This window comes from Typopeltis vanoorti, chromosome 3 (assembly GCF_054136105.1).
Source record: "Typopeltis vanoorti isolate ZY-2024b chromosome 3, IOZ_Tvanoo_1.0, whole genome shotgun sequence".
Taxonomy (NCBI): domain Eukaryota; kingdom Metazoa; phylum Arthropoda; class Arachnida; order Uropygi; family Thelyphonidae; genus Typopeltis; species Typopeltis vanoorti.
Window position 1 is genome coordinate 11,634,411 of NC_143551.1, and position 24,993 is coordinate 11,659,403.

A 24,993-nucleotide genomic window follows, 5' to 3' on the forward strand; every position below is an offset into this window, starting at 1 on the left:
ATTTTTCTAAGAATCAGCAGAAGATTTGTTAAACCAGTCTAATCTTACTACATATAGATGTGTTAAACTTTACAAGATTTGGGAAACCTGAATCCTTAAGCTTCAAGCCCAACAGCTAACACTAACCAACAGCACCCATAAAGGGTGCCCCTCATAGAACTTTTAGTCTATTTTCTTCCACTTATCATTATTAAGAGAGACTTACAGGGAGTCAGGAACTCAGAGAGGGAGACCATACTATTCATACCAGCTATCATACCTGTTCTTGAATTCATTCACACTACTTGCAAGCACAACATCCATTCCAATCATGCACTACTCTATGAGAGAAAAAATCTAGCCCTAAACACCTTCTTGACAGAATTCATTCTAACTTCCATGGATGCCCTTTCATCCATCCCCCACCTTCCATAAAATGCAAAATTCCATCTACTGAAATTCTGTATAATCCATTCAGAAGTTTGTAAGTCTCAATCAAATCACCCTCTTTCTCCTGTTTGCTAGTGTCTGCAGATAAAAATTCTCAATCTCTCTTTGTAATCAATATTCTACAATCCTGTTATCATTTTTTAACACTCTCCACTGTATCAGAATTACCATGAAACCACACCAGCATGCAATAGTCCAAGCGAGGTCTTATCTAGCCCTTGTAAAGAGGCAAAATTACTTTCTTATTTTTACATATGAAGGTTCATTTTAGCATTGCCATTATTGAGTTATATTTACAATTTTTGATACAAGACCCTTGAACTTCAACTTCCTGTCAACTAAAACTCCAAGATCCCCAGCCAGATCAGTTTCTTCTAGCATAATCCCACCAATATAATACAACATTGGATATCTAATCACACCAAAGTGCAGAACCTTACATTTATCATCATTGAAATGACAGCCATTTTCACATGCCCACAATTCCAGGCTATTCAAATTATTCTGCAAGTACTGCATATATTTGGAAGAAAATAGACTAAAAGTTCTATGATGGGCAACCTTTATGGGTGCTCTTGGTAAGTGTTAGCTGCTGGGCTTAAAACTTAAGGATTCAAGTTTCCCAAATCTTGTAAAGTTTAACACATCCATATGTAGTGAGATTAGACTGATTTAACAATCTACCTATCTTGACATCATCATCAAATAGCTGTATGTCACCTGTCAAATCATTCACAATGCTATTAATGTACAGACTGATTAACAATGGACCAAGGACTGATCCTTGAGTCATACCACTGGTTACCTTGAATCTTGCACATTCACACCTTCCATATACAACTTTTTGATATCTGTCAGTCAGGCAACCTCTTATCATTGCTATATAGTCCAATTCCATATTCTCCAATTTATGCAACAATCTTCCATGCTGTATTCTGTCAAAAGCCTTAGCAAATTTCAAAAGTATCATGTTGTATCCATTCCCCTTGTCTAACTCAGTGGAACATTATTATAAAATGTGAGCAAGTTGCTAAAACATGATCTTCCCTTAGTAAACCCATGCTGTTCGTTGCAAAGTAGAGATTCTCTGTCAACTATTTCTGAATGGAAACCATAACCAACTTTGCCAAAATCTATGCCACCACTCGAGATACTGATCAATAGTTGGATACATCAGTCTTTACACCGCCCTAGTGCAATGGGATTACCAGACATTTTTTTCACTTCTGTGGAATCTTCCCTGTTCTGAGACTGAAATTATATAGCCTGGTCAAAGGAGTAGCCAGTTCAGCTGAATGCTCTTTTAGCATTAGTGCTGATATCCCATCAGTTCCTATTGCAGAATTCTTATTCAGTTTGTGCAACAGCTCTAGTACTTCCTCCTTATACACAAGTTTCATCATACAGTGAAGAGGCAACAGTGAGTTCAATATTATATATACCAGGTTGATAGCTTTTAGCAAAATGGCTGCTCATTAGTTGAACAATCACTTCTGCATTATTCACCTGTATACCATCTGCATTAAGCAGTTATTCTTTCAAATTCATTCTTCCTTTAACTTTCAGAGCCAGTTTCTTTTCACACTGAGATTTAGCTTTCCATACAACAATTGTGACTCTTCTGGTCTGCTGCTTATAATTATCGTAACTGACATCATCCTTATGCATATGATATTCCTTGCACATAATCTTTTTCTTACAAACCTCTTGCTTAATTAGATTACACATCCATTTTACTTCTACTCTATTTATTCTTTGAACTCTAGGGACGCATTCTGATATCGCATCATTTAAGTATTTTTTAAACACTTCCCATGCACCGTCAATATCCTTCTCATCCAACAACTGATACCATGGCACAAAATCCAGCATACTCCTCAGACAGTCATAATTTCCTGCTTTTTAGTTCAGCATGTAATCTTCTGAATGAAACATTCATAAATTTATCCACCTCAAAGTGAGTACTGCATGATCACTGTCACCAACCAGAGGCAGAATATGTCTTTAACTAAAAGTTATGTTTATAACTGAAACCCTCTCTGACACTATAATCAGATCTAACTCTTTGACCACAAGTTGCTTCTGTCACATGTTAATTGAGGATGTTGTCTCTCAACAGCTCAATAAATTCAGTTTCATTCTTCTCATGTGATTTCACAGCTACCTAATCATAGTTTAGATAATTAACATCCCCCATTGTTATTACTCTTTTTGCACCCATTGTATTTATTTGGTGATGCATTCCTTCATCACTAGCAACCAATCCACCACATCTGTATCACCACCCCACTATGTACTTAATCTTGTTAGGCTCCACCTCACACCAGATGGCTTCAAACTCACTGCCAAATGAAAATCTGTTACTAGTATTACAATCATAGGGCTCAACACTAACTGGATTCAAGTCATCCTTTATCATCAGCAATACGTCCCCTCCTCTTCTATCCTTCCTAAAAATATGGTACCCTTTGCACTTGATACAAATCAGTACATCTGCTTCTGATATTCAGGGCTCACTAATACCTACAATATGAGGTCCCAATATATTAACCAAGGCAATAAACTCTACTCCTTTTGTTTCTGATACTCATAGCATTCATCTATAGACATAACGTTACCTGCATTCTCTTTTGTCTACAGACAAGTGCATGATACAGTTTGACAACTTGCAAATTTCTGTTCTTATCTAGTCCTTACTTTTGCAGATCATTACACATGATTGATAGGTCTGAACCGGCCCAACACAGAATCGTTCTCTATTCATAATCATTTCCAAATAATATTAACCATTCCCATCATTAACACACTTACCTATCATTATCGCTCTTACACACAGATTCTCACGATTCCTCCCATCATTATTCTTTGAGTTCTTTTGTGTGTGCTTATAAAATTTTAAGATTATATTATATCCTTGACAATGTATCTGTGTGCTATATTCTTTCCATTAAACCTTATGAGTTTAAACCAGAACATAAGCTTAAATACTAGAATCAAAGAATCCCAACTTTTAGTCTCATTGTCCAATTTCAAAACTTGTTAAGTGTGTTAAAAAGTTTTCTTCGTCCACTTCAACAATATCAACTTTGCAGAAGAACAAAGATGTCCACATAATCGGTACTGAAAAACAACACATCTGAAGCAAAAATAAAAATTTAGGAAGCACAAGCTTACAAACATCAATGAAGCTTTATTTCAATGCTCCACTACACAAAGAAGCACTGGATTCTTAATAGACGGTCCAAATATTGATATCTCAAGAGGAAAAATTTGCTAAACAATTTAGACAATGATTTTGTGTGTAGCAACAGTTGACTAGATAACTGAAATTATGTTTATTATTAATTAAAGAGAAATAAATTGTTTAGTATTAAGTGTATGGTTTTAAAATTATGGACAAATAAATTGCTTAATATTAAATTTATTGTAGTTTACACAAATATATAGTCATACAAATAATAATCAACTGTATGATATTATTTTTCCCTCTCTTACTTCCTTTGATTTTCTGAATTTTTTTTTTTTTTTTTTTTCAAGTTATGGAGAATAACAGAAAAATAGGAGGGTAGATTTAACTCATAACTGATATAGTGAGTAATGGTTATAAAAAGGAGCTTCTGTCAGTCCCATAGTGCTCATTATAACCAAGTTCAACTGTATTAATTCTGCAGAACAGAGAATATATGAAAATGAAGAAAAATATTGCTGCTGTTGAATGCATAATATAAATTATTCAGGCTACAGCATTCAGAGGATCATCAAAGAAACTTGATAAACATGATAATAGAATGGAAAGAATGTATGGTAATTATTATTACCCCAAGACCTCATGGAGTCAAAGACTCATCTGGGAGGTCCTTTTATCACACACACAGCTCATCATACCATGCCTTGAACACATTCAAACTCCTTGCAGACACCAGACTCTCAGGCAAGGCATTCCAATCATTCACAACTCTGCATGAAAAAAACCTGCCTCTCACTCCCCTACTCACACCTTCTTTATACAGTTTCCAGCGATAATCTCTGGTTCTCCCACTATTTTCTGTAGAACTTCTCCAGTATTGATCCTATAACAACCCCTTACCAACTTGTAGGTGTCTATCATATCTCCCCTCTTCCTCCTGTCCACCAGACTCTGCAAATTACATCTTCTCAATCTTTCCTCATACTCGACATTCCAGAGGTCAAAAACTACCTCAGTGAATTGCCTTTGGATCCTTTCCAACATCTCTTGATCCTTCTGAAAACCAGGTGACCAAATCTGGGCACTATAGTCCATGTGTGGCCTAATCAAAGCCTTATACAATGGAACAAGAATCTCCCTACTTCTACACGTCAGTGTCCTCTGCATCGTTCCCAGAAGCCTTTGTGTTGTCTTCACAATTTTGGCTATGTGTCCCCTAAATTTCAGATCCTTATCTACTATCACCCCCAGATCTCTTATTTCTTCCACCTCCAACAATATATCCTCACCAAGTATAAATTCTGCATCCCATCTTTGTTTTCCAAATTTTAAAACCTTACATTTTGCAACATTGAATTCACATCTCCATTTCCATGCCCAAAATTCCATTGCACAAGGGTGGTGCAAAGACTGATCTATCCAACTATCAACCAATTAGTATCTCAAGAGTGGTGGTGAAGATTTTGAGAGTGGTTAGGACTCACATTCAGAAATTGGTTGACAGGGAATCTCTAATGTGCAATGGGCAAGTGGTTTTACTAGGGGAAAGTCATGTTTTAACAACTTGCTCACATTCTACAAGCATGTCAAACTCAAAGCTACAGGCCAAATAAACGAGGTTTAAGTTTATGTCGGCCGCAAAAAACAAAAACTTCAATTTTCATAAAAACACAGGTTTATTTTGAAAAGTACAGTATAAAAAAAGAACAAGAACAACAATAAAATTAATGTTTTCTCCCTGACACATGGATCTCTTCTCTGCTACTATCTTTCCTACTTCGGGGGAAATCTTGTTCGCAGTGATTACTTTCAAAACTGATCCAAGGTGAATGTCAGTAATTCTGGATCTGACAGAAGACTTATTTCCCTTCATAATTGTAAATAACTGTTCACACCAATAAGTACTTCCGAACATGGATATAATTTCATATGCGAATTTTCGAGTATTTTTAAACCTGGCAGGTAAATATTTGTAAATCCAGGCACGCCAACTTCACTGAATTTTACCTTCAAATCTGAATTGCACTGGATCTCAATTACCTCCATTTGATTAGGTACTGATTCAATATTTATTGAAAAAAAATCAAAGAAAACTCGTCTTCCAAAAATTTAAAATCTGCAAACCTTGTTTCAAATTCAGTTCTAAGGCTTACAATTTTTTCTGCGTATTTTTGATACGATGCAGTTTCACTTAAACTTGATTTGTTCATGTTGCATGTCGTAAAGTGCGTTAAATCTTCATTTCTGAACTACTTTTCCCAAAGAACTAGCTTACATTTGAATGCCTTAACTTGATCACACATGTTCGTAATGATCTGATCTTTTCCTTGCAGTTTTAAATTTAAATCATATAAATGTTTTGTTATATCAACCATGAAGGATAAATCTTGCAACCACACTATATCAAAAAACAGGCTTGTGTCTTGATTTTTAGTTATTAAGAACTGACATATTTCTTCTTTCAAGTCCCAGAATTGTTTAAGAATCTTGGAGCAGGATAGCCAACATACATCAGTATAGTAGGACAAACCGGAATATTTGCTAATTCACTTAAGAAAGTAGAGAACTGTCGCTGATTTAAGCCTCGAGATTTTATAAAATTAATGATTTTTTGATAGATGTCAACACATTTTCCATGTTTATTACTTTCACGCATAATACTTCTTGATGTACAGGGTGTTCGGGATAAATTTGACAGTTTCGTAAGGAAAAAGAAAATCTTCTTTGTATCTATTAAATTTAATGAATTGACAAAAAAACATTACAGGCAGAGTTAATTACAATACTATCAACAAGATTTACTCAAAATAACCACCATTAGCATCGATCACAGCTTCAATTCTGCTTCGGAACCTCGAACAAGCTGATGCTACAGTCTCCCTGGGAAGGGCCGCAAAAACTGTTTTAATTTTATCCATTAACTGGGCTTTTGTATTACTGGAAGTGCGATTGGTGTCTTTTTCAACTGCGCCCCATACAAAATAATCCATGGGGTTAAGGTCTGGGGAGTTTGGAGGCCAAACATTTGGACTGGTGAAGTCGTAGAAATTTTCAGACAACCATTTTTGACTTTTCCCAGAGGTGTGGCAAGGGGCCGAATCCTGCTGCCATACATACGGCCTACCATTGGCTACCCTTGTTATCCAGGGCTTGACTACAGTTAGCAACTCCACGAACAAAGCCCGAATTCCAATGCCAGGGTTCTTCAACACCTGTTCCTGCAGATTTGCGAGGAATTCTGCTGTACGAACGCAATCAGATCGTCTGCTAGGGATCTTTCTTCTTGCTACATCCTCGTAGTCACCATTGCAAGTCTCTAGTTCATGCCTGATTGTTTTTACTGTATTCAGGGAGCATTGGGCAGCAGTCGTAATATCCTTATTTTGATGGCGGGCACGAATCATCATGATACAAGTCATTCTCTTCCATGATTCAGGTGGGTTCCAGCTATCCATCCTTTCTGACATCTTGTATATGAATGAAGAAGGGTCCAAACTTTTAAATGAAGAGAAGTGTGTGTTAATACATGTAACTTACGGAAAAATATAATTAATTATAAATATGTCAAATTTATCCCGAACACCCTGTATAATGCAATGCGTATGATGAATCTTGGATCAGTCATAAATTTCACTTTGTTTTTTTTTTTTTTTTTTTTTTTTTTGCAGTAATGCCACAAAACCATTGTTTTTTCCGGTCATAGAAGGAGCTCCATCTGTAGCTACAGAAGTTAATTTTGACAGAGGTAGATTGTATTTTTGCAGAAGTTCAAAATCACAATTAAATATATCTTGTCCTGTACTAGTGTTATGCATTGGTACTAGTTCCAATAATTCCTCAAAAATGTTGAAATCCATGTCGCAAGCACAAAGAAACACAGCTAATTGAGCTATGCCCCCAATGTGCGTAAATGGAAAAAGCTTCAAAACTAGATGATTTTGCTTTGATTTGAACACTTAAATTGTCGGCCAAATCAGTAATTCTTTCCACAACTGTATTTCGAGACAAAGAGATTGTTTGAAAAAAGCCTTCATATTTTGAGGACAAATAATTTCTGCTAGCTATCAACTCCAACAAGACGTAGCTTGCATGCACCGCCGTTTCACTTTCTGGTAATACTTTAGTAAATGTTAACTGTTTTTTTTCAGTCCCGACTTAAGCTCTTTCAACTTTTCTTGTCTCATTAATCCCTCATAATTATCATATTTTGATTTATGTTGTTCTTAGTGACGATTAATGTTATATAACTTTGGTACACTGATAACATTATTACATATTAAGCAGATTATTTTATTTTTTACTTCACAGCAAAAATACTCCAATTCCCACTTTTCTTGGAAATTTCGATGTTCGTCAGCAAGTTTTCATTTATTACTATCACTTGGTTTCGATGGAGACATGTTGAATATTTTAATAAAAACTGATATTTTTTCTTGAACATCAACTTACCAGACACTAAATAACTTCACAAATTAATAAGCGTAACATAAATAAACTTATTTTTCTTGTTCACCGAAAGCAAAATATTTCCTGTTACGTACACCAAGCAAGTCAGTTCAAACAAGACTGACGACTAGACGTGGGCATGGCACTCGCACGTGATAGTAGGTATATAATCGGCTGGTAGAAATAGCGGGGGAAATGGTTTGCCTGCGTGTAAAGGAAATGCATGCAACACGGCTATATGTAGTAATTACTTTCATTGGCAAACATTTGGCTGGGCCGCAAAAATATTCATTGCGAGCCACGTGCAGCCCATGGGCCGCGAGTTTGACACCCATGTTCTACAACAATGTTACCATTGAACTAGACAAGGGGAATGGATAGACCATGATATTTTTGGATTTTGCTAAGACTTTTGACAGAAAAATCATGAAAGACTGTTAGATAAATTGGAGAATATGGGTTTGGATTACAGAATATTAGCACTGATAAGAGGATGGGTTTTTGATGTCTGTCAGTAAGCCATCCTCTTATCCATGCTAATATTCTATAATCCAGACCCATATTCTCCAATTTGCACACTCTGGAGATGGAAAAAATAAACTGAAGAAAGGAAACTGGTAGAAAGATTGGTAGCATTTGTCACACACAAATGCTACCAATGGAGGGTGTGAATGTGCAAGATTAAAGGTAACCAGTGATGCCACCAGGTTCAGTTCTTGGTCCACTGTTATTCAATCTGTACATTAATGATATTGGGATGGATTTGACAAGCAACACAGAGCTATATGCTGATGATGATGAAAAGATAGGCAGGTAATCAGGAATGATGCTGATATGCAGTACTTGCAGAATGATTTGAATAGGCTGGAATTGTGGGCATGGGAAAATGGGTGTCAGTTCAATGTCAGTAAACGTAAAATCATTCAACTTTGGCGTGATTAGATATCCAATGTCGTATTATATTGGTGGGATTATGCTAGAAGTAACTGATGAGGCTAGGGATCTTGAAGTGTCAGTAGATAGGAAATTGAAGTTCAGGGGCCATGTAGCAAAGATTGCAAATACAACGCAAAAGACAATTGCAATGCTGAAACGAACATTCACATGTAAAGATAAGGATGTTGTTTTGCCTCTTTACAAGGCCTTGATAAGATCTCTGTTATATTAATTAATAATATATGTTATATACTGTTATATTAATTAATTAACTTTAATTAATACTTCCTACATTTCAGTAATATTACATTACCATCTTCAGGGAACATAAAAATTAATGAAATGTGCAGGCAGGCACTAACACTGAACAAATGTGGCTGTTGACAACAACTGAAGTCAGTCCTAGAGTCCTAAGGGTGTCACCTAGTAGGCCAAATTGGGTATTAAACTTCACTGTTTGGCTAATGTTCTAAGAATGCAAGCATCCCATATTTGGGACAGTCTCATGCATCCAAATTTATTGAGATATATATCTCAGCCCTATTTCAGTTCACCATGAACTCAGGCTATTTCGTTTGGCAAGGAAAATTCTATAAACAAATAGAGGGGACAGCCATGGATTCTCCTCCTCTGGCCAACTTCTTTATGGAGACCTTCAAAGAAAAAGTCTTAAACTTGGCTCCACTTAAACCTATTGTTTGGCTATGCGGCCAAATAGTGAGCCTGACACACTCCAAAACTTCCTATCACACCTAAACAATCAACACCCCAGGATCCAGTTTACCTTAGAAAAAGAAAATAATAACAATCGCCCTTTCCTAGATACTCTGATTACATGAAAATGCAAAAGAGTGTGTTAAAAAAGATATCAGAATTGTGGAATACTGATTATGAACACAGATTGAGAACATATAGCCTGCAGACAGTAGCAAACAGGAGGAAGAGAGGTGAAAAGATTGAGACTTAGAAAATTTTGAAAGGGTCATACAAGATTTCAGTTGATTGAATTTTTCATTTTACAGAAGGATCCTTGGAAGTTGAGAATGAATGCTGCTAAGAAGAGAATGAGGGATAGATTTTTCTCTCATAGCGTAGTGCATGATTGCCATAGGATGTTGTGAGTGCAAGCAGTGTGAACAAATTCAAGAATAAGCATGACGGCTGGTGCGTGTAATATGTGGCCTTCCTCGATCAGTCCCTGACTCCCTGGTGGTCTCTTTAATAATAATGACGGGAATTTTTTCAACTTGCAGACCATTACAAAATGTTAACATTATGGAAGAATATTTAAGGAGAATAAAAACACTGACACTAAAGAATATAATACATTATTTAGGGAATGAAATTATTAAAATTATAGTAGTGTTGTGAATGAAATCATTTTGAATAAGGTAAAAAAAAATGCTAAATATTATTCAGTTATTTTAGATACAATCCTGATATAAATCATGTAAAACAAACAGATTTCTAAAATACAAATCTTTCTATAAGTGAATATTTCTTTTTGGCCAGCAGATAACAATTAGAGAAGGATAATGCACATTTTTAATAAATTACTTATAAAAACTGAATCTAGGCAAAAAAATAATTTCAGGAGCCTAGAATACCACAATACAACAAATAGGCATGGAAAACCTGGAAAAAAATTCTATGGCATTCTATATTCCTTGTTGTGCACAATCTTTAAACTTGGTAGTGAGTATGTATTTTGATCCCACTGAAGTTTTCATATCATCCAAGAACAATATGTATAACTAGAAGTATTAAACAAAAGTTTAAACTTTAGTCTTCGCCCTAAAAATTTTCCTAGGAAAGAATGCATCATCAAAGCCCATACGAACTAGAAAATGAATCAAACAAGACATTTACTTTAAAAAGATAAACAATATATTAAATAGTAAAATAATTCATATACAAAGCTTTCCACCATGACTTTCACAAACTACAAAAAAAATTTTAATAATGCTGAGATTATTACCAGCAAAGCCGATAAAGGAGATATTACAGTAATAATAAACAAAACATAACAAAATCCTAGACACTGTCAATAATTTTTACATTTATAAAATAACAATTATTATTATTATACGGGCACTTCCATGAAATCCGAAGACTCATTGCGGGAGGACCAATCTGATGAGCTATTGAGGAATGCAATACTGATGAGACATTGATATATGAGGAACTAAAAACCTTAAGCAGCTATCTAAAATCCAGCATGACTCCCATTGATGTACTGACAATATATCTGCAGCAATAATTTACTGGACACCTTTCCAAATACTTCTGTAGCTCGGGATATTATATTTAAATTTAACTTTGCAAATATCAGTCATAAGTGGAGAACACAAATTCTCAAAATTAATAATTATTAAAAACTACTATTGGATATAGTGACCACTTCTATAAAGAAAAGAAAAGAAAAAAAAAAAAAGAGAGATATTGGAGGAAGTGATCATTGGAACTCGTGTGTAGAGGCTTAAGCTGTGAGAACATCATATTGGAAGCTTAATGGACTGTATACAGCACTCAGAAAAGATTTAAAACAAAATTTAATTCTTCCAATATTTTGTCTCAGTCAATGAGACATCTTCAGGGATTACAAAAAAACTAACATAACATAAAAACAAATAACAAACAATACTAAGCCCAACCATGTGGGAGACACTCAAGTCCTATCAAGGAGTAGCGCCCTCTAAGGGCAGTTGTAGGTGGCCTGGAAAGTAAAGCGGGACCTCTGGTGATAAGTGTTTCCCAAATTTTAGGAAGCTTAATGCAACTATATTTGTTAAGATTTGGTTGATTCCTGAGAGCTGCTGCTGATTCTAAGAATAGTCTTTCTCTTTTGAATTTGCTGTGGTGGAGCATGATGGTTTTTTTCCATGAGATTCTATGGGTTGTATCCAAGACATGGTCAGCCAGGCCTGACTGAACCATTGGAAAAGGAAAAGAACAATTGCTTACCCTTCCTAGACACCTTAGTTACACGCCTCCCCAACGGTACATTTTCCTTCATGGTATATAGAAAACCCACGTACACAGGCAGATATACCCAACACTCCCACCACCACCACCCTACCCAACAATATGGCATTATTAAAACTCTTACCAAGAGAGCCCACAATCTTTGTTCCAGTAGAACCACCCTTACAACTGAGCTTGACCACATACACAACACTTTCCTCTCCAATGGCTAGAGTGATCACAGCATTAGAAAAATAATCAGTTCCTCCTTCATTCCCTGGTCTTCTCTTCAAAAAGAGTTTAGAAATGCCGACACCATACCCTACATCCGTGGCACATCTGAAAAAATAGCCAAGATTTTAAAAAAATACAACCTACACACAGCATTTAAGCCCCACAGGAAACTTGCTACCCTCATCCGCTCTACAAAAGATCAGCTCCCTCCTCTCTCAGTGCCTGGAGTCTATAAAGTACCCTGTTCCTGTAAACTGGCGTACTTTGGACAGACAGGCAGATCAGCTACTATCTGCCTGGAGGAACATAAGTCATACATCTGCAAACACGACTCTGGTCAGTCAGGCCTGGCTGACCACGTCTTGGATACAACCCATAGAATCTCATGGAAAAAAACCACCATGCTCCACCACAGCAAATTCAAAAGAGAAAGACTATTCTTAGAATCAGCAGCACCTCTCAGGAATCAACCAAATCTTAACAAATACAGTTGCATTAAGCTTCCTAAAGTTTTGGAAACGCTTATCACCAGAGGTCCCACGTTACATTCCAGGCCACCTAGAACCGCCCTTAGAGGACACTCCTCCTAGATAGGACTTTAGTGTCTACCACATGGTTGGGCTTAGTATTGTTTGTTATTTGTTTTTATGTTACATTAATTTTTTTTGTAATCCCTGAAGATGTCTCATTGACTGAGACGAAATATAGGAAGAATTAAATTCTGTTTTTAATCTTTGCTGAGTGCTGTATAAAATCCATTAAGCCTCCAACATGATAATCATTGGAACTGTTATAAAGAATTTCGTTTCTATGAAATCAAGATGTGTAACTAATTTATATAACAAATTATTGTATCACAGTGACTGAGTTCCTAATTATTATAATTAAAATTTCGAATTTTCATTTCTTTTATTCTCAATAATTTGGTTTATGCAATTTGTACAAAATGACTTCCATCATCTCAACTCTAATTACGGTCCATTTTTGTCTGTTCAGGTCTCATTATACATCTAGTATCCTTTATTGAGTTCTACCTGGCCTTCTCTTTCCAATTGATTTATATTTTATTATTTGTATATTATTATAGATTATTTGGTCTGTGCTGTTAGCTTAGTGGCTTTGCACTTCGCAACTACAAGTCTGGGGAAGGAGCATCCCAGGTTCGATTCCCATCGAAGACGTGAGGTACTTGAGGATCTTCCTCAGGCATAGCCAAATTAGCCAGTCTTGGATGCGGGGCAGTAGGGTTTTTTCCACCAGTTTATCTAGCATTTTTCATCCCACAAGCAGGCAAACCGGCCCCGTGAACATACGCTTCTACAACCAAAAATATACCCCCCCCCCCCCCCCAAGCAGCAGACTAGGTGACGGGCCAGTTGGGAGTGGTAATAACAAGTAGTCCCATCAAAGTAACACACGGACCCTGCACAGGAAGCGGGAATAATGCGTAGTGAAAGAAGAAGATTATAGAATATTTGTATTTATTTATTTGTATATTATTATAATATATTTGTAATATAAGATTGTTTTATTATTATTATTATTCAGGCCTCAAAAGACTCATTGTGGGAGGTCCTTTCTAAGAAACACAAGTATATCAAGACTCATCGAGGGAGGTCCCTCCTAGGAAACACAAAGTCTATCATACCACTCATTAAATGCATTGACCGTTTTCACTCCCACCACTCCATCAGGCAATGCATTCCATGGTTCAACCATGGTATATAGAAAACCCACACAGGCAGATACATCCACAAACACTCCCACCACCACCCTGCCCAACAATATGGCATTATTAAAACTCTTACTAAGAGAGCCCACAGTCTTTGTTCCAGTGGAAAAGCCCTTACAACTGAGCTTGACCACATACACAACACTTTCCTCTCCAATGGCTACAGTGATCACAGCATTAGAAAAATAATCAGTTCTTCCTCCATTCCCCAGTCTTCTCTTCAAAAAAGAGTTTAGAAATGCCGTCACCATACACTACATCCGTGGCAATCTAAAAAAATAGCCAAGATTTTAAAAAAATACAACCTACATAGCATTTAAGCCCCACTGCAAACTTGCTACCTTCATCCGCTCTACAAAAGATCAGCTCCCTCCTCTCTCAGTGCCTGGAGAGGAGAGAGCTCCATGCAAAGAAACCGCTCCTCACCCTCTTTATCACAGTTTCCTTTCGTAACTTCCAGGGATGGCCCCTTCTCATCACTCCTACCAGCTGTTCAACCAAACGAAAAAAAATCCCCAGTGTCAACCCTGTAATCACCTCTCAACAGTTTAAAAGTCTCAATCATATCACCTCTCCTTCTTCTAATCCACCAAACTCTGCAGTCCACATTCCCTCAGTCGATTCTCATAACTAACATTGTACAGTCCTGAAACCATCTTTGTTATCTGCCTCTGTACCTTTTCCACAGTTAATTTATCCTCCTCAAATCCTGGCGACCAGATCTGAGAACAATAGTCTGTGCGGTCTGATCAGTCTTATATGATAACCCTTTTATCTCTGCAGGTCAGTGTCCTTCTCTTTAATGCAGCAATCCTCTGTGTTACCTTCACTACATTTGCAATATGTTCCTAAATTTCAGGTTTGTATCAATCATCAACCCCAGATCTCTTATCTTCCCTACTTTCTCCAGTTTAACTCCTCCCACAGAGTATGCAGAGTCCCATTGATGTGTCCCAAACCTCAAGACCTTACATTTTGCTGCATTAAACTGACACCCCATTCATTTGACCATCTATCTAGCTTATTCAAATGCTCTTGCAGGGCTACAACATCTGCACTATTACTAATAACCCTTCCCAGTTTCGCATCATCTGCAAACAACTGAATATCCCCTTGCAATCCACGGACAATGTCATTGATATAAAGGTTAAACAATATAGGTCCCAGTACTGAGCCCTGTGGAACCCCACTTGTAACCTTCTGCCTCTGATATTGCTCCACCATACACAACTCCTGAATCTAGTTGACCAATCTGACATCCAGATCCATGTGCTGCAACTTGAATATCAGCTTATCATGTGGCACCCTGTCAAATGCCTGTGCTAAGTCTAGGAAAATGGCAGTACAGTAAAACCCCAAAGTTACGCGGTAGGTGGGACCAACAAAAGGCGCGTAAGTCGAATTCGCTTAACTTGGGGTATAATTTTGCATGTAACTTATATATACAAATATGCAATAGGGACCAAAGTTTTACAAAAACATCTATATTTTTTAAGAAACATAATCATGATTGTAGTTTTTCGTACATAAAAAAAAGAAAGTTATTTCGATGTCGATGGTTTCATAAAATCTAATAGATTCGTCTGACGGGCATAATGTCTTTTTCTTGTTACACAAAATTTCTTCATAGCAAGCTAATGATTTTTTTATTCCTTACCTTGTGGCTACAATTCGTTCCTAGTTAGAATCGATGTCCTCCAAAATCTGTAAACCTTTCTTTTATGATTGTTCTTATTGTGGTTTCCTGTAGATCGAACTTTTTGGCTAGCCAACAAATTTTCATTCCGCCTTCAAAATCCTTAATAATGTTCAGTTTTGTTTCCAAAATCAATGTTTTATTTTCTTGCTAGCTGTAGAAGAATTGGACTTGCTTCTTTTGGATGACATTATTATTTTTTATGTGATAAAATTTTTTATCAAGAACATAACATTAAACAATCGCAAGGTTTGTAGACTATAAAAATCTTGTATGAATGGAGACCGCGCAAAACACGTCAGTGCTTGTTCGCAGCATGTGCGACACTGGCGAATGCGGCCCGGTGCCAGAAAAATACAACTAGTGGTGAGACGTGAAGTGGGACCAGAATACGTATATAAATGAAACCGCGTAACTCCGGATTTGCGTAAGTCGGGGTATGACTGTATATGCCTTTCCCTCATCTAATGCTCTTGTAACTTTATTATAAAAGGCTAGCACATTGCTAAAACAAGAGCGCCCCTGCACAAATTCATGTCGACTCTCACACATAACATTACCCTCATCTGCCCAATACTGTATATAGTCCCTAATTAATTTCTCCAAGACCTTAACTACTAATGACACACAACCTGGCCTATAATTAGACACTTCCAGTCTGCTACTGCCATTATGCAATGGCACTATCTTACGTTCCTTCCATTCAATAGGCACCTTTCTGGCAGCCAGACTTTCACTGAAAAGCCAGTCAGTTCCCTAGCACATTCTCTCAAAACTTGGTGAAATACCATCCAGTCGCACAGGTTTACTGACATTCAGAGTACTCAGTATTTGGAACACACTCTTCTCCTGCACCTCTAAACCTTGAACCTGTCCTATCCTATCGCTCTAGTATTCAAATTGAATCCTCCAGGATGAAATACTCCAATAAAGTGTTCATTGAACAATTCCACTATGTCCTTTGCATCAGTCACTCTATTCCCATTTTTATCCCACAATGTGATTCTTCCAATTTCTCCTCCTACTGGCCACATAGCTAAAAAATTCCCTAGGATTTTCCTTGGATATAAGGGCCAATCTTTTCTCATATTCCAGTTTCACCTTACTTACCAGTCACTCTCCTGGCCTGGGTCTTATATTCTTCATGCATCTTCTCTTCACCCCGTCTCTTTATATCTCTTCCATAGCCTCTTTTTCACATGCAGTTCCTGTTTAATATTGTTTGTCATCCACTTTACTCCAAATTGTGTCCTCTTCTTCACTCGTGGAATACAGATTTCCATTGCTGCTAATAAATATTCCTTCACAATTTCCCAAGCACTAATGATATCCCAGCCTTCCAATTCCTCCCTCCACGAAATTCTCCAAGTCGACATCTAAGACTATTATAATCACCTGCTTTATAATTACAGATACGTTCCCATCTCTTTGATACTCCTAGATGTCTATTCATTTTCCAAGTCAAAACAATATGGTCACTCTCTCCAACTGGTGGGAGAGATGTCATCTCAGTTATTATCGACTCTTCTGGTGCTATAACCAAATCCAAAACTCTTGAACCTCTTGTTCCCTCTGTTACATGTTGTCTAAGACATTTGTCTCTCAAGAACTCTAGAAATTCCATTCCCTTATTGTTACATGCATCTTCCTCTCACCAATTTATACTGCTGTAGTTAAAATCTCCCATGACAATCATTCTTGTTGCACTTGCCATGCTCAACTGTCTCAACATCTCCTGGTCCACACCCTCTGTGCTACACAGTCTGTAGCAACATCCCACTAAATATCCTGTCTTGCCCGCCTCCACCTCAGACCATATGCTTTCAAAATCATTAGTGTCACAGCCTTCCAACGCCTCCACTCTTAGAGGATATAGGTAGTAACTTATCATAAGCAGTACTCCACCACCACATTTTCCCTTCCTATCCTGCCGAAAAATGCTGTACCCAGCAACTTCTATTCCTGTTATTATATCCTCTTCTGTCAACCACATCTCGGTGATCCGAATAATCTTTGGCCAGGCTGATGCTATCAGTGCCACCAATTCTTCTCCCTTATTCCGAATACTCCTGGCATTAGTATAAAGCATAAAAATGCCATCGTTTCTATACCCAGCATTATCTCCTCTAGACTCCACTGGACTCGGCATTACCTGATGTCATCCCCCTTCTCCCGAGTACCCATTCCCACAAGAGGCCACCCCTGCTACCATCCACACTGGGACACACTGACTCATTCAGAACAGCAATCTCTCCAGATGCCTACATCCTTCCCCATTCAAATGCAAGCGGTCTCTCACATACAATTCCTCTCTGTTCTCAAACGCACTCCAAGCATCCACATATTCCAATCCTCTCTTCTGACACAGTCTTGCTATTATGCCATTCAATATCACCGCTCTTATGCTCAGCTCGTCACTATCATACCTAGGCAACACACACACACTATCTTTCCTCCATGTGTCTTCTTTCATACACCCTCAAGCAAGAATCTCATATTTCTCACTGCCCTACTTACATTACCACTCAAGTCATTTGTTCCTACCATCACAATCATCTCATTAACCTTTCTTAATTGCCACAGCCACACTTTCTATCGTTCCTCCTGGCAACCACTCCTCGTGCATCCTATCTTGAACACTACGGATCATTGAGTCCCTATACATTATATCTCTTACCACCTATTCCTCGATTGCTCACATGCATCCCTCACTCTCTCACCTGTAACACTTGCTCTCTGTGCTCCCCTACTTACCTGCCTTCCTGACATCACTCTATCCCTAGTCCCTGTGCTCCCTTGCATTCCTCTAATTCCCTCTCTCCTGCTGTTTCCATTCTTTCCTCTTCTATCATTCCTATATCCAACACTCATTCCCTCTCTTCCACTTATCCTATTCTCACCTCTTCTATCATTCCTATATCTGACACGCATTCCCTCTTCCACTTATCCTATTCTCACCTCTTCTATCATTCATACAACTCTCTCTCATTCCCTCTCTTCTACTGTTCCCATTCTCTCCACTTCTATCACTCCTATAACTCTCTCTCATTCCCTATCTTATACTGTTCCTATTCTCTCCTCTTCTCTCATTCCCATAACTCTCTCACTCCTCCTCTGATTCGCCTTGCATTCATCTCCTCCAACCACCTAATCTCATCTTTCAACTTTTCATCTCATCTTTCACACTTCTCATCTCATTCCCAAGACATTCCACCTGGTCTTTCAGCTCGTCTCTCTCTCTCTCTGTAAGTCAGTCACTCTTGTTTGGCATTCATCCTCCCAATTGAGACCATTTCCTAAAACTTCAGAATCATTCAACCTTTCCATACTCCCCATTCTTATTATTTTATTCATACTTCTCTCACCGTCTATCATACCAGTCATCTCTCTACGTGGAGAATCTCCCATCTCTGACTCAACGGGGCCAGTTATAGTCTTAACAAGGTCAGTTATGGTCATTTCTAAATCACCAAGTTCCTCCAATTGCCTGCATTTTGCACATACATGTTTTCCCCCCTTCTCTCTCTCTCTCCTGCCACACAAACAACTGCTGGGACGCATACATTCCACAAGTCCCGCATGCTACAAAACCCTGTATGATAACACAAAATGGGGGGGGGGGGGGATTGGCGATACACCATTTGCAATTTTAACTGCTGCCATCATTCAAAATAGTGTCGATAATTAGTGTCAAAAAAATAAACGCTAAATAAGTATTAGGGAGTATAACTATAATAAAAAGTACAAACAATTACAAACAGAACATCTAAGTACACTAGATATAAATAAATAAAATGAAATAAATAAATAATGAAAACATATCCTTCGTCTTGTCTTCCACAGCTATGCATTCGATTCTGACCCCATCTTCTCAGTAACCAAAATACACAATGTCGCGACAACAACTAACTTCAAAAAACAACTACTGAAGGACACTCGTATTCCAGAAAATACTTAGCACTACAAAAACCGGACTATTCACAGATTAAAAAGCAGTTTCTTCAGCACAGCTCAAATTCCCTGCCACGTGCGGAAATGCATCGCTATTCAGAGAGCTCCTGAAAGATTTGTGATTTTTGTCATCATCATCATCATCAAATTCCTGCCATGTACCCACAAGGGGTGTACAGGATATGATAGTATTACATGAAAAAATTATATCATTACTAACTTCCTATCTACAATTTTCCTCCAAATTGATTTATTAACTGTTTTCTTAGATTTAATTCTGTATTTTGAGTATAATTAGAGCATTTTATAACATAATTAAGGAAATATTAGTTTTTACTACTTTTAAAAATGGCTCTGAAAACTCGTCGTAACAAGACGGTGACTAAAGCTAAAGTTGTAGCTACTGAGGAGCACGTTTATCTTGATGAACAAAAGTACTGCTGCAATAATGACAATAATTTATCTAAGGATACATTGACATCAGAAATAGCTCGATTAAAAAAAATCATTAGAAAATTGACCAAGGAATTTGAAAAATGTTTGACTAAACTTAGACAGGATACGAAAAAGGATGAGAACAAGAACAGGTAGGAAAATACTGAACTTGGTAAACAAAATATTAATAATATAACAATGTAAGTCACAGTCAATTTTAAAATTTGCACTTGCTGAGGGAGTCACCACTTCTAGTTTCCCAGGAGCAAAAATTAAAAATATGACAAACGTAACTTAAATCCAAGAAAGAAAAGTAAAAGAAATGGAGTGCTCGTAGGTACCAATAAGTGGTGACAAATATAGTATGAGAAGAGATATGAAAGGTCTGATGGAAAAAGCAAGAAAGAAATGTGAGAGAGCAAAAATTGTAGGATTACTACCCAGATATGATAGTACTCAGTTAAGACGGAGGGCAATGATGGTGAATTATTTCACGAGCAGGCTGTGTACAAGATATGGATGTGAGTTTTTAGATGTGTGGGGTGTGTTTGATGGCAGAAAAGACTTGTATAAGAATGATGGCCTGCATTTGAATTCATTTGGCATCAGCAGCCTTAACAAATTACTTCTTGGTATGAGACCTAATGCAGAGAGTCAGGGAACTAGATCATCAAGGTAGGAATTGGAAAAATGTGTGTGAAAGTTCAGCTATGGAATGGAACGTGATAAAGATATATGAATGCCTTCGAACATGGTTATGTACATGGAAAAATTTGCTTTGGGTTCGGACCTTTTAAGTATGTCTAGGGAGGGAAAAATTTATTATGACCTATCCTATTCTTAGAATTAGATATGCAATCTGTTTGGTCTTGTTCTAGAATTTTCTATGTCTATACACAAATGCCAGGAGCATTAGAAACAAAGGGGTTGAGTTCGTTGCTTTATCGAATACGATGTGACCTAAGATTGTTAGCATTAGAAACTTGGCTATCAGAATCAGATATTGTAAGTAGGATCGAGTGTAATGGGTATACTATTTTTAGGAATGACAGAAAGGATAGGAGAGGAGGAGGAGTGCTACTAATGATATCAGATGACTTAAGACCAGTTATGGTAGAAATACAAGAAAATAACACTGGTAACAATGTCCCATGTAGCAGTGAGTTTGAGTCTATCTGTTGTGAAGTGGAGGTTAACAGGATGAAATATATGGTGGGGTGTTGCTACAGACGTGGCAGCTCAGTAGCAGAGGACGAAGAAATGCATCGCCAATTTAGCCTTATGGGAACCAAGCGAATGATCACTATCCTCCTATCCTATCCTTCTTGTCTGTCCTAGGACGGGTCGATTACCCTCCTAATGAGGGATTACTGACATATTAATGCATCTGGTGGCCGTGTGGTTAGCCTAGTGGCTTTGCACTTCCCAACCATATGCCTGGGGAAGGAGTGTCCTGGGTTCGATTCCCATCGCCGACATGAGGATTAAGGATCTTCCTCAGCCATAGCCAAGTTAGCCGGTCTTGGGCGTGGACAGCAGGGTTCCCATCCCCCCCAATTTATCTGGGATTTTTCATCCCGCATGCAGGCAAACCAGCCACGTGAACACACACAGACCTACAGCGATAAACACTAAATCCCCATGAGGTGGCTCAACTCGCTCCAATGGAGATGGGGGAGAAAACTCCATATGAATGAATAAATAAGTGCAGCTAGTCTCCCACACCTCCGCTGCATCCCCCTAAGGGCAAAATTCATGACTGTAAAAAAATTCGTGTGTGCGTTCAAACTTACTCGTGAACGCACACACGAATTTTTTTCATCCTACAAGCAGTTTGCCTGCTTGCAGGATGAAAAAACCCTGCTGTCCATGCCCAACACCAGCTAACCTAGCTATGGCTGAGGAAGATCCATGAGCTCCTCACTTCATCTACAGGAATCGAACCTAGGACAGATACTCCTTCTCCCATGCATGTGGTTGAAAAATTATGGGTGACTTTAATTTTACAAACACTGATTGGGTAGAAGAGAATTCTCATGATAAGAAAGAAGAGGAATATAATGAATTATTGCGAGACAACTTTCTCAAGCAGCATGTGAAAGAAGGAATTCGAAGTCAAAGAGTGTTGGATTTGCTCATAGCATCAGAAAGGTCACTTTACCACCAATTGGTGACAGTGATCATGCTGTACTTTCTTGGGAAGTATCTACTTGCATTGAAGCTCTAATTAAAACAGGTTACATTCTGAACTGCAAAGCTGGAAATTATGATCAACTTAGGAGAAAACTATCTTTGGTCTCATTGGTATCAGTTACTGAATGGCTGTATCCCTAGTGTTCGAAGAATAAATTGGTTGGGAGTGAAATGGATGTGCAATCTTATTAAGCAAAAGATCCACAAGAAGAAGATGATGTGGAAAGAACATTGTGAGAATAAGAGTGAGAGGAGTTATGAAATATATAAAGCTCAGGCCGGTAAAGTAATGGGTATTGTGAGGAAAGCTAAAACAGAGTAGGAAAAGAAATTGGCAATGCAAGCTAAAGGCAATCCAAAAGAATTTTATCATTATGCCACAAGCAAAAGAAAGAATGAATGTGGAAGAATAACTTTATTGAATGCAGATGGTACACAAGTGTTGGAAGCTAAGGAGATTGTTCAGTTAATGAGTGCTCACTTTGCTAAGTTATATCAACCAGATGTATGTAGCATGTTGCAAGTGCTACTGCTATGTTGGATGAAGAGTTAGATGTTCATGAAAATGAGGTTAAAGAGCTGTTGCATAACCTGATAAGAATTTGTCAATAGGGAGAGATGGAATATCTGCCCATTTGCTAAAGGAATGTTCAACCGAATTGGCGAGGCCTTTCACACATTTGTATAACATGAGTCTCAGCTCAGGAATGAATCCGCAGAAATGGAAGGAATGTATGATAGTGTCATTGTGCAAGGGTAGCGCAAAAACTGATGTGTATGACCACCGACCTATCAGTATCTTTGGTGTGGTAGTGAAGATTTTAAAGAAGCTGGTAAGAATCGCATACAGAAATGGGTAGACAAAAATGCTATACTCTGCAAGGAACAGCATGGGTTTACTAAAGGGATTTCATGTTTTAGCAATTTGCTCATATTTAATAACAATATTATGGCCGAGTTGGATAAATGCAATGGATACACTATGATAACGTTGATAATGATAATGGATATACTTTGTTAATGTTGGATTTTTCTAAGGCATTTGATAGGATACGACATCTAAGGCTGTTGCATAAACTGGAGAATATGGGACTGGAATACAATCTCTGGATTTGGATCAGGGGATGGTTGATGGACAGATATCAAAAACTAGTATACAGTGCGTGTGAATCTGCAAATTTTAAGGTAACCAGTGGTGTACCTCAGGGTTCACTACTTGGGCCATTACTGTTCAATCAATACATTAACATCAGGTAGGAACTATCATCAGATGTGGAATTGTTTGCTGATGATGCGAAGATAGACAGGGCAATCAGGGATGCTACTGATATTCAGCAATTATAAAAATGATTTGAATAGACTGAAAGCTTGGGCAAACGAAAATGGCTGTCAGTTTAATATTAGTAAGTATAAATTTATGCAGTTTCGCATGATTAGAGTTCCAGCGGCATATTATATTAGTCGGGTTATGCTACAAGAAACTGAACAGGCAAGGGATCTTGGTGTAGAGGTGGATAAGAATTTAAAGTTCAAAGGTCACACAGCAGTATGCTTAAAGGTCAAAACTGTATAACTGAAAGGAGACCTCCACATAGCCTTTAAAGGAATGAGTAGAACTGACCAGGGCTTCTGACCTAATGTCCAATCCTCACCTCGTGGTGCACCCTGTTAGGTACCTTGATACCGAACAAATGAGGATGGACTGGCAATTTGGGATTTAGCCAACCAAATTGTACTCTTATTGGTTTAAACCAAAATACAAAATGATGGAACAACTGACAGAATTTCAAGCCGGCCTGGGCTTCGTCTGGTTAAACAAGGCCCCCGTTGTTTTCGCCAAGGAACCAGGGCAAAACAGCGAAAAGTCAGCTACTGGAACAAATCTGAAAACACACCCCACATAACAGGCCTGAATGGCAAAGAAATTGAGCTAGCTGAGGAATTAGATAAGTACCAGATCGACATAATAGGGGTGACTGAAACAAATAAGACAAAAACTGGTGAAATCTTCTGAACAATAAATACAAAATGTTATATTCAGGCATTGACAATCAAGGAAAATAAGGGGTAGTCATAGTACTAAACACTAAATACAAGGTTAATGTTATTGAACGGCAGGCAATTTCAAGTAGAGTGATATGAGCAAATATCAGAATGGGGAACTGGACAATGAGACTTATTTGTGCCTATGGTCCCAAATTAAAATTCCTCCACTTCTACTTTAGTAGAAGTGGAGGAGGAATTTTTTTAGGATTTAGTGAAATCTTAAAAAAGTGGAAGAGGAGGCATTTTTTTAGGATTTAGTGAAAGCAACTGACACAATGAAAAATGAAAATTTGGTCTTTGTTGGGGATCTAAATAGCAGAGTAAGAAATGATTGTCAAACATACAAAAATGTTTTGGGAAAATTTGGAGAAAAGAGCAAAGCTAATAATAGTGGCAAACACCTGTTGGATTTTTGCTCAGGACATGGACTGGTTATTACTAACACCATGTTCCAACATAAAAATATGCACAAATTCACATGGAGAAAAGAGGCAAGGAATATGAAAAGTCTCATTAACTATGTTATTGTCGATAGTGATGTTTTCTCCCTTGTGCAGGACACTGTGTACAGAGGATTTGAAATTGGAGGTGATAACTATTTAGTTTTGAGCAGGACAAAATTGAATTTCATTTTGAAAAGAAGAACATGTAAGAAAGTTTTAAAGCAAATAAAAGTTGAGCAGCTCTCAGATATGAACTGTAGACTAAGAAGAAAAAATGAAAGAGTTTGAGAACAGGAACCAA

The 24,993-nt window shown here is 37.7% G+C and overlaps 1 protein-coding gene across 10 annotated transcripts in view; it reads right to left on the reverse strand.

Annotated features, from left to right (window-relative positions):
• GTPBP1 (GTP-binding protein 1) overlaps nucleotides 1-24,993 on the reverse strand; it is a 375,327-nt gene that overhangs the window by 274,998 nt on the left and 75,336 nt on the right. The window lies entirely within an intron of this gene.